The sequence below is a fragment of the Balaenoptera ricei genome, chromosome 5 (assembly GCF_028023285.1).
Source record: "Balaenoptera ricei isolate mBalRic1 chromosome 5, mBalRic1.hap2, whole genome shotgun sequence".
Taxonomy (NCBI): Eukaryota; Metazoa; Chordata; class Mammalia; order Artiodactyla; family Balaenopteridae; genus Balaenoptera; species Balaenoptera ricei.
In genome coordinates, this window is record NC_082643.1 from 10708648 (window position 1) to 10724510 (window position 15863).

General features: G+C 35.8%; 1 long non-coding RNA gene across 1 annotated transcript in view; it reads right to left on the minus strand.

Annotated features, from left to right (window-relative positions):
• LOC132365751 (uncharacterized) overlaps positions 1 to 15863 on the minus strand; it is a 116677-nt gene that overhangs the window by 93319 nt on the left and 7495 nt on the right. The window lies entirely within an intron of this gene.

Consider the following 15863-nt stretch of genomic DNA (forward strand, 5'->3'; position numbering starts at 1 on the left):
ACAAAACAAAACAAAACCTTGAGGTCCCTTCCCTCACGATGAGATAACAATAAGAAAAATAAGTAAAATATATAGCATGTTAGTGATAAAGGGTAAGAAAAAGAGGCAAGAGGGTAAGGAAAGTGCCTGTGTACAGGGCAGGGTCTCAGGGGTTGATGGTGATACAAACAGGGTGTAAGAAAATCTTCACTGGAAAGATGGCATTTAATAAAGACCTGATGGAGGTGAGGATGCCAGACACATCATTTCTAGAGGAGGAGCCTCCCTGATGGAGGGACAAATGCCCTGAGCAGGACTGCACCAGCATGGCATCAGCATGGTAGAGCAGGGTGAGCTAAGAGGATAGAAGGAGGTAAAAGGTCGATGAGGTCAGAGAAGTGAGAGGGGCCAGATATGGCAGACCTTATTCTTCATTAGGAAACCATTGCAGGGTTGTGAGCAGAGGAGTGATATTGCTTGACCTACATTTTGACATGATTGCTTTGTCGTAAATAAACTGCCAAAGACAGAGAAGGGGAATCAGTAAGGAGATTATTGTAAAAATCAATAATATGTTTTTAGAAGATAACATTTACACACATAAAATTAATAGAAAATAATGCAAAGGGGGATATAATCATGCTGCTACATGATCACCGTTTTAGTTATCTTTAACGAATTGCCCAGCACTACCAAAGTTGCTTCACACTTTTCTTTCCCTAAGACTGAAACTTCTATTGTGTAACGAACAAAAAATTGCCTCCAGCTTTATGAAAAATGTTCATTCATTCTTTCAATAAAAATTTATTGTGCATCAAATATGTGCCAGGCATAAAGATAGTCACTAGGGATATAAAGATGAATAACAAATAGCCTTTCTACAAAATTCTCACAGTCTCATGAGCAAAACAGAAATATTAAAAGATGTATGTAGTAATACAATTTAGAAACACAATGCCAGAGATATGTCCAGGGCATTATTGAAAACACAAAGTATATACAGAGTAAGGACATGTATTTTAACCTAGGCAATCAGGAAAAGTTTCTAAGTATTGTTCTGAGTAGATTTTACTCTCTTAAAACTCTGGTCCTAACACCCTAATACATAGGAAAGCTATACACCTAGGAAATAGTTTTTAGAGATTTAAGAGAATTGAGTTTTCTCTTAGATATCCAGGATTCATTTAAAATGTTTCAGACAAACAACTTCAAAAAGTTGACTTATTGTATACTCAATTTCATTTTTTTCCTCTCGCCCTCATGTCATTAGTATCACCTGTAAAAACGGAAAGTTTGCATCAAAGTCTGTGAATTTCTGACCATCAGTTCATTTCTGGAAATTATCCAAATTTGTCTTTATAATGATAGTTTGCTGCTCCCTAATGATGAGATGGTCACAACTGATTCTTATATCACTCATGAAAATCTATGAGAGACTACAAAATCATGCAGTGTACTGGGGGAAAAGAAATGACATTTTCAATAACAATCATTAATAGAAGGTGAAATTGGTTCACCGAAAAGAAGAAACACAGCACTAACAGGTTCTTCTGTGTCTCCACCTATCAGAAAATTGTCATAGACTTAATGAGTTTGATTTCAGCAAGGTGCTAGATGGATACCCCATGTGAATCTGGTTTGGAAATTTTATCCAAATGTGTTAATAGATAACATCAACTTGGAGGGCTTAGTTGGTCTTAGTTCTATGGCACAAATTTTTGATTTTGGCTTTATTTGGCTTTTTCACTCTTATACCAATAATATTGAAAGGACCCATTTCAAAGTACCTGCCAAACACACCAAGTGCTCAGTAGCACACAAAGATATGAAAATTTTATCAAATTATAGATGATACGAAACTGGGATTAAGTCTTATCTAAATTAGAATACCTATGGTCAAAGTAATCTGGGGACTTCCCTGGTGGTGCAGTGGTTAAGAATCCACCTGCCAATGCAGGGGACACGGGTTCAATCCCTGGTCCAGGAAGATCCCACATGCCGCAGAGCAACTAAGCCAATGCACTACAACTACTGAGTCTGTGCTCCAGAGCCCGTGAGCCACAACTACTGAGTCTGCGTGCCACAATTACTGAAGCCATCATGCCTAGAGCCCATGCTCCGCAACAAGAGAAGCCACCGCAATGAGAAGCCTGCGCACTGCAACGAAGAGTAGCCCCCGCTCACCACAGCTAGAGAAAGCCCGTGCACAGCAACGAAGACCCAACACAGCCAAAAATTTAAAATAAATAAATTAATAAAATTTAAAAAAAGTAATCTGAATAGTTTGGAATGATGGCACAAATTCTGTAGACATAAGTTACAAACCTACATTAAAAATCAATGGAATAAAAAAAGATAATAGAATTTCTAGGCAGAAACAGCTACCTTTTCCTCATTTACTCTTCCCATTTTCTCATAGAAATTCTTCAAAAAACACCCAAGAAGAAACAACATTGTAACGGCATTGGTAACTAGGTATGCTAATTAAGTTGTACCTAACAGGGATAGGCATTAATTTGGCCAGAGAAGAGTTCCAGGCACTCTTTGATGAAGCTCTATCTCAGGAACACACAGACATCAACATAGGTATCCATTTAACCCATATCTACTGAACACTCACTATGTTCTGAGAACAAGCCAAACTCTAGAATTGGAAAGGTGAGAAAGCACAGTTCCTGCTCTCAAGGAACTTATTGTCTAATGGGAAGGATAAAAAACAAAAACCAGCAAATGTCAAGAGATATTTAAGGGTAGTACGTTGGATGCAGCTTAGAAGGGACATCTAACCAGGCTTGGAAGAGTCAGAGGGATGCTTTTGGATGTGCTATGTGATGATCTGAAACAAAATTGGGAGCCAGGTAGAAGGCGGTAGTGGTGTGTGTGTGTTTTTAGCAGTGTGTATAGTGTAGTGCAGTTTGGTCTGATGAGAGGACGGGGAAAGGTGGTAAAGAGTTTTTAAGGTTGAGTGAGCAGCGTGTGCAAAGGCTTGGAAGTCAGAAAAGGACTATAGATAGTTGGTGGAATTATCAATTGGTAGAATGAGGGTAAAGAGTACAAAATTCTGGGAGAGTGATGAACAGTGAAGCTATAGTAATAATCCGAGGCCAATGGTAAAGGTCTTCTATGCCACCCTGAGAAGTTTGGACTTTAGACTATTTTTATGGGAAGCATTTATATGGTTTTAATCATGGAATGATATGATTAGATTTGCATTTTATAAAACTAAATTAGCTACAGATTGGAAGAGGGATTGGAATGGGGGCAGGCTGCTGTGAGAGACTTGTTAGGGGGGTGTGGCAGAAATCTGTGCTAGCTGTGATGGTGGCCTGGATGAAGGTAATTGCTATTGGAATTGAAAGCAACAAACGCATTAAAGAGAGATTAAATAGAAATTACAATATTCAGAGAGAATACATTAAAAGAGAATAACTACCTCTTGTTAATCAGTTAAGTAGAGAATATCAGGAAGAAGGATTCATTAGAATAACATCAGGGATTTTGAGCTGGGCAAATCCGTAGACTATATCAACCTTTTAAATCAGGAGAAGTGTATTTGGAGAATGCAGGTGCAATGTTCCATTGTCATTTACTTGCCCAAATATTTGAAATTTTGGAATAAAGCAATTGACCTTATTCCCTGCAACATTCTTTTTAAAGTGGTGCTGGGAAAACTGGACAGTTACATGTAAAAGAATGAAATTAGAACATTCTCTGACACCACATACAAAAATAAACTCAAAATGGATTAAAGACCTAAATGTAAGATCGAATGCTGTAAAACTCCTAGAGGAAAACATAGGTAGAACACTCTTTTACATGAGTCGCAGCAATATTTTTTTGGATCTGTCTCCTAGAGTAATGGAAATAAAAGCAAAAATAAACAAATGGGACCTAATTAAACTTAAAAGCTTTTGCACAGCAAAGGAAACCAGAAACAAAACAAAAAGACAACTTATGGACTGGGAGAAAATATTTGCAAATGATGCTACTGACAAGGGATTAATTTCCAAAATATACAAACAGTTCATACAGCTTAATATTAAACAAACAAACAACCCAATCAAAAGAAGGACAGAAGACCTAAATAGACATTTCTTTAAAGAAGGCATACAGATGGCCAATAGGCACATGAAAAGATGCTCAGTATCACTAATTATTAGAGAAATGCAAGTCAAAACTACAATGAGGTATCACCTCACACCAGTCAGAATGGCCATCATTAAAAAGTCTACAAATAATAAATGTGGGAGAGGGTGTGGGGAAAAGGAACCTTCCTACACTGTTGGAGGGAATGTAAATTGGTACAGCCACTGTATAGAGGTTCCTTAAAAAACTAAAAATAGAGTTACCATATGATCAAGAATCCCATTCCTGGTCATATATCCAGAGAAAACTCTAATTCAAAAAGATATATGCACCCCAATGTTCACAGCAGCACTATTTACAATAGCCAAGACATGAAAACAACCTAAGTGTCCATTGACAGATGAATGGCTAAAGAAGATGTGGTATATACATAAAATGGAATATTTCTCAGCCATAAAAAAGAATAAAATTTGTGCAGCAACACAAATGGACCTAGAGATTATCATATTAAGTGAAGTAAGTCTGACAGAGAAAGACAAATATCATATGATACCACTTCTATGTGAAATCTAAAAAAACGAACTTATTTATAAAACATAAACAGACTCACAGACATAGAAAACAAACTTGTGGTTACCAAAGTGGATAGCAGGAGTCAGGGAGAGAGATAAATTAGGAGTTAGGGATTAACATATACACACAAGTATATATAAAATAGATAAACAAGGACCTACGGTACAGCACAGGGAGCTATATTCAATATTTTATAATAATCTATAATTGAAAAGAATCTGAAAAAGAATAGAGATATATACATACATGTATGATTGAATCACCCTGCTGTACACCTGAAACTAACACAACATTGTAAATTAACTATACTTCAATTAAAAAAAATGGTTCCTAAAAAGCATAGCTTTAGTGAATAGATATGATTCTCCACAAATCTAGGTTACATTTTTATCCAGAGGTGATAACTCAGAGTTCTCAATAGTAGGAAGGTTAGGTTAGGGCATAATGTGGGACTAATAGAGGACCAGGAAGAGCGAGGTTAACATTAAAGCTAGCCTGGGACTTTCTACCATGAAACCCATCACTGCACAATAGTGGAGGGGGTGTTATACCTTCTAGGGACTGTTAGGTTAGAAGATCTCTAGAAAATAACTAGCTGCAAATTTTCCTGCTCCTTTGAACAGGATCCCTAGTTTGCAGTGTCCTCAGCTCCGGTGAATGTTATAGTTCATTTTTTTTTTTTTTGAGGGTAGCTCTTGTTCCCTTACAATTTAGTTCCTTTTTAGTATTTACGTTTATACACCATTTAGGAAAAAGAGGGAATACAAAGGAAGTTAAAAGTAGCAAAGTGGGGAAACTGTGATGTTTTACAAAACCTTATAAAACTAAATGTCTTGATTGTAATTAAGAGAGAGAGAGACAGAGAGATCCAAGGAGACCAAGAAAACAAAGAAAGATAATGTGATAGTGAATGGGCCTGGCAGTGAGAGATGGGCTGGAAGAGAGATAAGGGAACTGACTGAGATCTGAAAAGCACTTTTATCTGCTTTGAAATCTCTAATTTTTCCATTCAAAGTGCACAGCAGTACAGTTTTGCAAAATTTGTCGAGTTTGGTAAACGTTCCAAATAAGGATAGTCAGATACAGTATTCAAGGTCACTTTACCCATACTTTATTCTGACTGATGAAATTAGGTGGAATACTGATAATAGAAGAAGAGCAGCTTTCAGGATTGACTGAGGCTCTACAATTATCATTCTTTCTAACCAAAACCCCTGTTTCCTGATGTTCAGATCAGTGAAAAAGAGGTTATTTTTAAGTTTATCCTTTTCTGATTTAAAGGAAAACTATGACACTGAATGGAAAAGCAGGTCTCCTTTGTCTTTTTTAAAATGTATATTTAGATAACTTCCCTACTTAATATTTATGCCATGCATACATCTTTCAGAAATTAAAACACTAAAGAATCAAAAGAGCTTCATGATATGTTTACCATTAACACTTATTAAACTAGAAAAAAAAAACCAACTAGAAACACAGTATTTTTGCTCCAGGGTTAATAATTTCTTTACAGTAAATACTTGGTTGGTTGTTAACTGTATATTACTTATGTAATTAGCCTAATGAAATTTCTGGCCTTTGCATTTTTATACAAATTTACTACAGCACGATTGAATGAGAAGTATTGTCATTGACAATGCTATGAACCAACCGCAGTTTCACCTCAGATGTTTTCCTTTTCACCTCTCTTTAACTCACTAAACTTTAACGTTACTTGAGCCCCATCCAAATTTAGCAGAAGGCTACACCTTCTGAATTTGAACCTTGCTTCCATAGATTTCTTAACCTTCTTAATATCTCTTATACCTGGCTGCTGTGAAGATTGAATGGAATAACATATGCTAGCTCTTTTTTCTCAATCAAGTATCCTGTTTTAACTAAAACATATACTCCACCTGTCGTTTCTCAATTTTTAGCCCTACTATGCTCTGTGAAGCCTCTGTCTGGGAAAAGGAGGCAAAAAACCCTAGAAGAAATGGTTGCTTTCCTTTGGAGTGCTTATGCTAGATTATAAATTCTGTAAAGCAAATTTTAAGTGACATAAAACAGAGAAAAGCACTTACATATATATTTAGAAAGAAATGCAGAAATAGATATTTATGGCAACTATTAATATTGCCATCCTTATAAATAGCTGCAATTATCTTCTGCTAAAGGCAAAAAGTGAGTCAAATGTAAATGATCAGCTTCTTCTCCACACACACCCACACACACATATACACACGTACTGAGCTGTCTACATGCCTTCTAGGAACCAAACAAGATGTTGTTGATTGTTAAGCAGGTCCTATTTAAGTTCATCCTGAGTCACTAGCACAAATGCAAAAAGAGTTTTGGAAACTTGATATGAAAGTGAACTTGCTGCTTTTTAAAAATGTGCACACATTTATACCAGACTGGAAAAGGATGAACTGACGTCATGTATGTATTGCAATAATAATAATAACAACCGCTAAAAATTCCACTTGTACTCTCAGTGATACAATTTATTCTGGCATAATTCAGTGTTCATCATTTATTGTCGTAGCCACAAATTCAGCCTATGTTTTCATCATGAACATCTCTTCTTTAAGCCCTTAAATTTTAAAATGTATTTTAATATTTTAGCTTTAATTGTGATGGAATTTCAACTAAATACTATGATGGTTTGTTAATTACAAATTCTTTCTGAAGGCAGCTGTTTACTTCTCTGCAACTTATAGCCTTTTAAACCTACTCAGATCAGCTTTGAAATATATAATTATGAAGCTTAAAAGTAATTTGTAATAATCATATTTCTAAGATAATCTTGCATTTCAGATATGAATGTAGTAACATTCAAACTACATCACTAATATTATTTGGAATGAATTTCAAAAAACTACACTGCTCGTTCGCTTTTTTACTTTAATATTGTCATCATACAGATCACACAAAGGATTTTTTCCCCTGGAGGCCAGCCTTTAAATTCAACAGCTAGTAGTATTAAAAGGCTAGTGGGGGTTGGGAGGGGGACTGAATATGTAGAGAGAATATAGGACTGAACAGAAGCTCAGGCAGAGAAAAACACCTCCTGTGTGTAACAAATAAATAGTACAAGATTTCACTTGTACCTCAAGACAACCCACTAAGGCTTATATTAAATAGACAATGAAGGACTTTGACCGTAATGCTACGGAATTCACTGTGGCCGTTTTAATATTCTACATGTATTGTGTTAGTATGGGCGAAATAGCTGTCATTTAAGACAGGGAGCTTTAAGCAACATATAGTGATATGTGAGAAAAGAATTATATTTCTTCTATTGGCTTCAAATACAATCAAAAGACTTCATCTATGATAAGCAGATTTTTAAACAAAGAGTTATGAAAATGAAAGCGTATGTAGGGAGCATTTTCTTTTAGATCCCTTTTCAGTGTTTCAAATTAGCTTTTATTTCCCAGTCATTTCTATGATATTTACATTCAGGTAGCTGAATCAGCAAAGGGGTTATTAGAACAGACTAGTAATGGAAATGATTTGCTCAGAGACCCCTGGCAGTAAAAGCTTCAGTACAGCGGTGCAATGCTAAATGAATTGCATGCTGGTGGGGCGAGGGTACTACAATTCCGTGTTCTTCATTTCCCCCACTTCCTACTTCTGTTACTGCAGATGGAAGTAGACTCACTGAAACTTACGACTGAGATAGAGAATTATTCGTTTTCACACAAACTCTAAGTCTCTAGGGACCAATATTTTTTAGCCTTTATAAAAACCCAGGAATAATCCCCTCCCTGCCTTTGACATATAAATTGTGTTGAATTTTTAATTTTGCTAATGATGTCCCAGAATATGGTGGGCATATTCTGGGATATTGGAAATATCTTGGATTAAAAGAATATGTTTTTGTTTTAACATCAAGAATAAATATGTCAGTTAAACAGAAAGTAGTCAATGAACCGGAAAAGGGAAGACATACGAAAGCATAAAATAAAATGTTTAAGCATTATTCTTCCCCTAGACCACTAAGCTCCAAACACATTAGCTTAGTTTCTGTTCCTCCTACATACAAATATAGCAGACTGGTTTCCACCGTAGGGTCTCTGAACTAGTTGCAGCTGGCTCCTCCTGTCACTCAGACCACAATTTAAATATACTTTCAAAGTGAGTCCTCTCCTGACACACCCAAACCAAAGAAGTCACCCAATCCTACACTGAGCATGACTTTCCTCTCTTGTCCTCATAGCATTGATCATTCCATGAAATTATCTTATGTATTTGTTTATTCATTTGTTATCTTTCTGCTTTCCTGCCCTACCCCATTCTTCTGCTGACTGGAATGTAAACTCTAGGAAAGCAAGAATCCTACCTTCCTTGTCTACTCTTTTATCTCCAGTCCGGTCTTAGAATAGTGATTGACAAATCCTAGGTGTTCAGTAAATATTTGTTGAATACTTGGAAACGTTACTTCTTAACAGATGTTATGTTTAGAAACTAAAGCTAGCTATATTGTGGCAAATTCCAAAAAATGTAATTTGTGTTTTTCAACACTTGTTTCTACTCGAGAGGGTAATTTGGAGTTATTCTGACATATATTTAGTTGCACAATACATTAGAGAAATTTATATATTCACTGATTTAACAGTTTAGCTTTGGTGCATATTAATAACAATAGATATCATATACTGAATACTTGTTTAGGTACTGTGCTAAACATTCCCATGCCCTCTTATTTAATTCCTTCAGAAACCCAATGATAGTAAACACTACTGTCATTTTATATACGTGGAAACTGAGGACTAATGAGGTTAAGTAACTCACCCAATGTTGCTCTGCTGATAAAAAGTGAAGCAAGGATTGGATGCCAGTTCTGTGGAACCTGCAATGTAGTGAACTTAATCACTGCATTTTATGGCCTCTTCTTGGATATTATGTCTATATATGTTTCCTTTTTTTACACAGTAGGGCCATATTTTTAGTTTTTCATAAAATATGCCCTCTGTTTGAGCAACAGGGTACATGACTTCCCCCCACCTTTTAGTTTGGGTTATTGTTTTGTTTTGTTTTGTTGAAGTAGAGATGCGCACTATCTAATCATAATTTTTCTCTTTTAACCAAGGCTGAAGTAGTCTGTGAATACAGAAGAATGTGAAAGGAAATAATTCAAATGGTGGCTCTATTTCCGTGATGGCATTAGAATGCTGCCTAATCAGCATATATTCCCTGAAAAACTCTGTCTACTATATCATATTATCGTGTGGCAAACTGGTCTAAGAATTTGGAGGCAGGCTTTCAGATGTGGAAATAATGTACTCATCGACTGGCAGCTTAATTCTTACAAATAGAGTTACATGCTTAACTCAGTAAAGGAATTAATAAGGGTGGATTGATTTCATTTGTGGTTGATTTTACTTGTGCTTGATTTTACTGCAAAATATATTCATTATGGTTAAGATATTTGAAGAAATAACGCAATATCCACCATGTGAGTAAGGCCTCAGTTGAAGGTAGTCATTATGATGATAATAAAGAAGAGAAAGAAATAGGAGTGGGAGGAATAGTAACAAGAAGAAGAAAGAAGGGTAGCAGGAGGAAGAGAAGAGAGTAAGTTATTGAAAGTATAGAAAACAAAGGAAAATATTTTATTTATATTTAAAAACATTTTCTAAACATATTTTTAAAATCAAGGAATCCTTTCCTCTGAAAAGTATTATATAGACGTATTTGTATACTGCTATATATTCTGCAAAAAATTTAAATACCTGCAGTTACCTGGGTTACATACCTACAATACTTTAAAAATGTTAAGTTAAGGGGAAAAAAACACCTTTAGTGAGAGCTGTCTCACAAACTGTTAAATGTACTAATATGATTCTATAGGTTTCATAGAGTGCTAAATGGAATAACATTTAGGGACATAAATTCTTGCAGACTGTTGAGGCATAACTTGTTATTGCTCTGGAGATGTAAAACCACTCTCATTTTTAATTTATTTTTGTTAATGAACATTTTTTTAATGTGGTAGTGCATTCTACATGCTTCAGCACTTATGCTTCCCCTTAAAAAATATTTTCCAAGAAGTAGTTAATCATCTAGGCTCTACTTCTCCTAGGAGAACATTGAACTTAACAGTGAACTTAACTGTGAACTTAACACAGTGAACACAGATGTGCCTTCATCAGAAGAAAAATACCAAATTGAACAGATAACATAGGAATCAGTCTCATGCCCTGAATTGGAAGAGCAGGTGAGTCACGTTATTACAAATAATACATTAATAAACGTCCAGATACATTAATGTCCAGATAAATAGCATTAATCTGGACATTATAATTATAAAGAGTGCTTTTTTTTCTAGGTAACCTAATGATATAGCTGTATGATCAGATTTTATCAAGTTGTACTTCTAAAAGACCTAAGTTAACGCATAATCCTTAAAAATTTAGATATGAATCACATTTAAGCAGGTGCTCATTGTTTATAGTCAATGCTCATATATGCTTATATATAAAGGATATAGACCCTTAGAGATTTTATAACTTGACATCTAAATATCAAAAAGTTCAAACACCTATCTTTCTTTAGATGGATTTTTCGAGAAGAAATTTCCCAGGTGTGTGCTTGCTTTAAGCAGTCAATAACACCCTGACCTATTTTGAGGCTGTTGTTTTATGCAGGATATTTTCTATAAAAATAGAACTGCCTAAAAAAATTTATGACATAAAAATATTGAGTGAAATATGTACAGTAGCATACCTACTCGAGTTCAGGAAGAATCATGATTCAATTTAAACTTGCGGATTGTCTGCTTCTAATTGGTATCTCCCCTAAGTAGTAGCCCCAGGGTTTGCACCAAACATATAACTTAACTTTTCCAACATACACTGCTTCTGCAAGACAGTACATTATCGTCTTTATTTAGGCATTTTACTTGAACATACGATTTCAAAACCAAAAAATTAATGTTTTGATGTCAACTAAATACAAAAGTAAATAAGTTAGAAATTGACTAGAAAATTGTGGTTTTTTTTCACCTGTCAAGTCTCAAGATTAAAAAGAAATGATGGAACTGTAAGTTTTCATTTTTATGGTTCTCAGGAAAGGAATATATATATCCACTGTGTTATTTCCATGAGCAGAGACTCTGAAATATATAGGTGGCATAAATATTTTCCATAATGTCCATATGAATCTGGAAAAACATTTAAGACTTCTGAGTGCTCAATCTTATTTTAAATTAGTAATAAAAATAAAAAATTAAATGTGTAAAGATAGTTTCATACATTTAATGTTTATTAAAATAATACCCCCAAATGAAAGGTTATTTGAATACTAGAAAATTAGCAAATATTTATTAAACACAAAGAATGGAATAATTATTTTGCCGCCATTTGCCTAACAAAGTTTATATACTTAAGCAAGATATATTTTTTAGAACTCAGGCCAGATATTAACATTTGATAGGAATCCTTCCCTGAAAATCCACCCTTTAAATTTGGATTATTTATACCTATGTTGTATAATACAAAACCTCCTATTTTGCACCTACTGTAGCCCTTTCACACAGTTTCGTAATTGTTTATTTATTTATTTGTCTTTCCTAATATATTCTCAGCTCTTTGAACTATAACTTTTATTTCTCTATATCCATGGTTTAGTACTCTGCTTAGCATATTGCCACTGTTTAATTAAAGTTTGTGAATATTTCATAATTCACCTTTGTATTAGCTGCTGGCACATAGCAGACACTCAACAAACATTTGTGGACTGAATGAATAAATGAATGAATGCCATCTGCTTTTAGAATTACTGTGAAGACACATTTCTCAATTATCACATGCCTCATAAATACTGAGATTAATTAGAAAACATCCCACACAAAATCTTTTAAAAGTTTTTATAAAATGACAAGTATCTGTTTTTGTTTTTCAGAATAGTGAGTGAAGGTAATGTTGAAACCCTCTCTGTCTCCTGTTTTACTTCTTGTATGTGTTTCTATCATGCTTTTATTCTATGACTTATTCTTCATTTAACAAATATTTATTAAGGGTCACTATAAACAATGTACCTCTCTAGGTACAGGGGGATGGGAGGGGTGGGGGGAGTGGGGAAATAGAAACACCCCTGTCCTCATTATCTTTTATTTTAGTGGGGAAAACAGACAATAAGCAAAAATAAGTACATACAGTATGCATTGTTTTAGAGATAAATGCTAAGGAAAAATAAAGCTGGCAAGGGGGCTCAGAAATGGATGTGAGCATGTGTGTGGAGTGGAGTTACTATTTTAGATGCAATGGCAGAGAAGGCTTCAATGAAGTGACATTTGAGCAAAGTCTGAAAGAAAGTAAGGAAGTTCTCCTGCATGTATCCAGGAAGAGAATCCACAGAGAGAAATGCAACAGCAAATAGTGGTGGTGGTACGGGGTCATGGTGAGGGGGATTATGATATGCAGGGCCTATAGGCCATTTTAACAACTTTTACTCTCCATGAGATGGGATGCCACTGTAGGATTTTGAGCAGAACAGTGGCGTGATCTGACTTAGATTTTAACATGCCAGTTCTGCCCACTGTTTTGAGAATATGAGGGACAAAGGTAAGGTAGAGATCAGAAGGCTATCACAGTTACCTAGGTGAAAGATGATGGTGGCTTAAACTGGGTTATACAGTGAAAGTTTTGAGAAGCGGTTGGAATACTCTATATAATGTGAACATAAAGTCAGCAGGATTTGCTGACATGTTAGATGCGCATTGTAAGAGAAAAAGAGAAACTAGTAATGACCCAAAGGTCTTCAACACAAACAATTGCAAGAATAGAAGTTGCCATTGACCATGATGGGGAAGACTGCATACAGAACAGGTTTTCAGAAGAATTCAGAGGCTTTGTATACTTTTAAGCTTGAGAGGCTTCTGTAAGCGAGCAGAGATGTCAAGTTGAAAGTCAGACATGGGTTAGGAGTTCAGGGCTAGAGATACAAACGTGGATGTCATAAGCTTTCAGATGGTACTAAAACTCTGAGCCTGAATGAGATCACCAAAGAAATGAGTATAAAGAGAAAACAAAAGTTTACGTCTTGTGTCTTGGAACATTCCAAATGCAGAGGTCATCGAGGTGAGTTGAATAAAAACAGGGCACTGTGGCGTCCCAGAAGCCAAATGGAAGAAATGTTTCAAATGGAAGGAAATGACTCAAATTAACATGTTAATTTAAGATTTAGTCACTCTGACTCTTCTCTTTCCTCACCATCTACATCTAGTCCTCAGTACTCCTTTGTTTTTTTCCTACAAAATATATTCATGTAAGTGTGAGTCCCAACAGAAAGGCAGAACCAACACGAGTGATATGGGATAAGGGATTTATGATAGGGGTCAGACCTTACGCAACCGTGGGAGTTGGGCAGAAGTCTATGGAAGTCTGTTGCCGCTGCTCTAATGGTGGACTTAAAGTCACTGAGAACTGGCAATTGGGAAGAAAAGCTGTGTGGATTGGTGGTCAGCTGGGACAGACTGGAATCCTCAGGATAAACTGGATTTCCAAAAGACAATCTCTACCCACATCAGCTAAGACAAGCTGTATAAAGTGTACCCCTAAAGGACCATCTCTGCCTACATCTGTCTCTTGCTACCTCCAATTTCAGCATGACAAGGGATATGCAGATAGTGATATGCAGAAAGAACCTTTACAATGGACCTCCCAGGAACTTGTACACACACACTCTGAGAGGGTAAAGGAGATCTGGCAGGAGCTGAGGGAGCTGCAGGGGCAGCTGCTGCCCCAGACTAAACAAGGTGAGGTAGCAGATCAAGGAGCACGAGCTGCAAGACCCCCTGGTTCCCTACACTGTTCCTCAGCGCATAACATAGCTGCTGCCTCATTTCTTCCTTACGAATCTCATGAAGACTTCTCTTTCGGCCAACCTTAGTGCAGAACCACATCAGGAAGGGAATTCTGGGAAATACAATTCCAGTTTTAGCTACATCAACGCAGTACAAAGTCACTCCAATCCAAAATCCACTAAAGTAAAATGAGGACTGAGAATTAACTATCGTAATCATTTGCTGTAATACGTCTATTGTTGGACTGTTATTTCCTTGAAAGCAAGGAGTAACTGCTTTTATACCCTTTTTGTTCCACAGTACATTGTATTCTAATTATTTGTTTCTATGACTATCTTAATTGCAAGTATTTTCCCTCAATTTTGGTATTCCTAATATTTAGTTTGTTTAACATCTGCAATACAAATCTGCTGAGTGACTAAAATCCCTTCACATTTACTTTCCTATGATTCTAAGTAAAGATGTTTTATAGATACTAAAGAACACAAGATTGGTGAGAAATTAGCACGGTTTATCTAGATTTTCAAATTATTCTCATGTATCCCGTTAGTGAAATGCTCCTTCAGTATGCCTAAACTGACTCTCGGCCTGTCACTTTTATCTTGGTTTTCTAGAAAAAAAAAATCAATATGTCACTTGTTGATGCATGACTACATAAATGATTGTGATTTATTTATGTAGGAATTCTCTCCATTCAGGACTACTTGTGGAGTTATTTCATGACGAGTTTTGCTTTTCTCCCCTCTTTTATCTTTTTCCTTTCAGATTATTATTCAGTATTTACTTCCTATGATTCAACCTTGTACCATAAACATCTGATGACCAAAATCTCATGTTATATTTCAGAGATGTGACATTCTATTGGCTGGAGCTTCCACCCATAAACATGCTACAATATATGGAGAAAACAATATAAGAAGAAAACTAATTAACTAATAAATATTTATTAATGAGTCCAAAAGGTAAATATGGTGATACAAAGTACTTTATCTCATTCCCAACATCAGTTAAAGCTCTTGGGGACAGTTGAGTTTATTCTGAGGTTTCCTGTATCTTCCACAGTCTTGACCTTTGCTATGGTCTGAACATTTGTGTTCTCCCAAAATTCACATGTTGAAATCCTAATGCCCAATGTAATAGAATTAGGAGTTGGGGCTTTTGGAGGTGCTTAGGTCATGAGGGTCCACCCTCATGAATGAAATTAGTGTTCTTATAAAGAAGACCCCACAGAAATCCCTTGCTGCTTCCACCATGAGAGGACACAGTTAGAAGGCACTGATTCTGAATCAGGAAGAGACCTCTCACCAGAACATGACTATACTGTTTCCTTGATCTTGGACTTCCCAGTCTCCAGAACTATGAGCAATAAATTCCTGTTGTTTACAAGCCACCTAGTCTATTGTATTTTATTACAACAGCTGAACGGACTAAG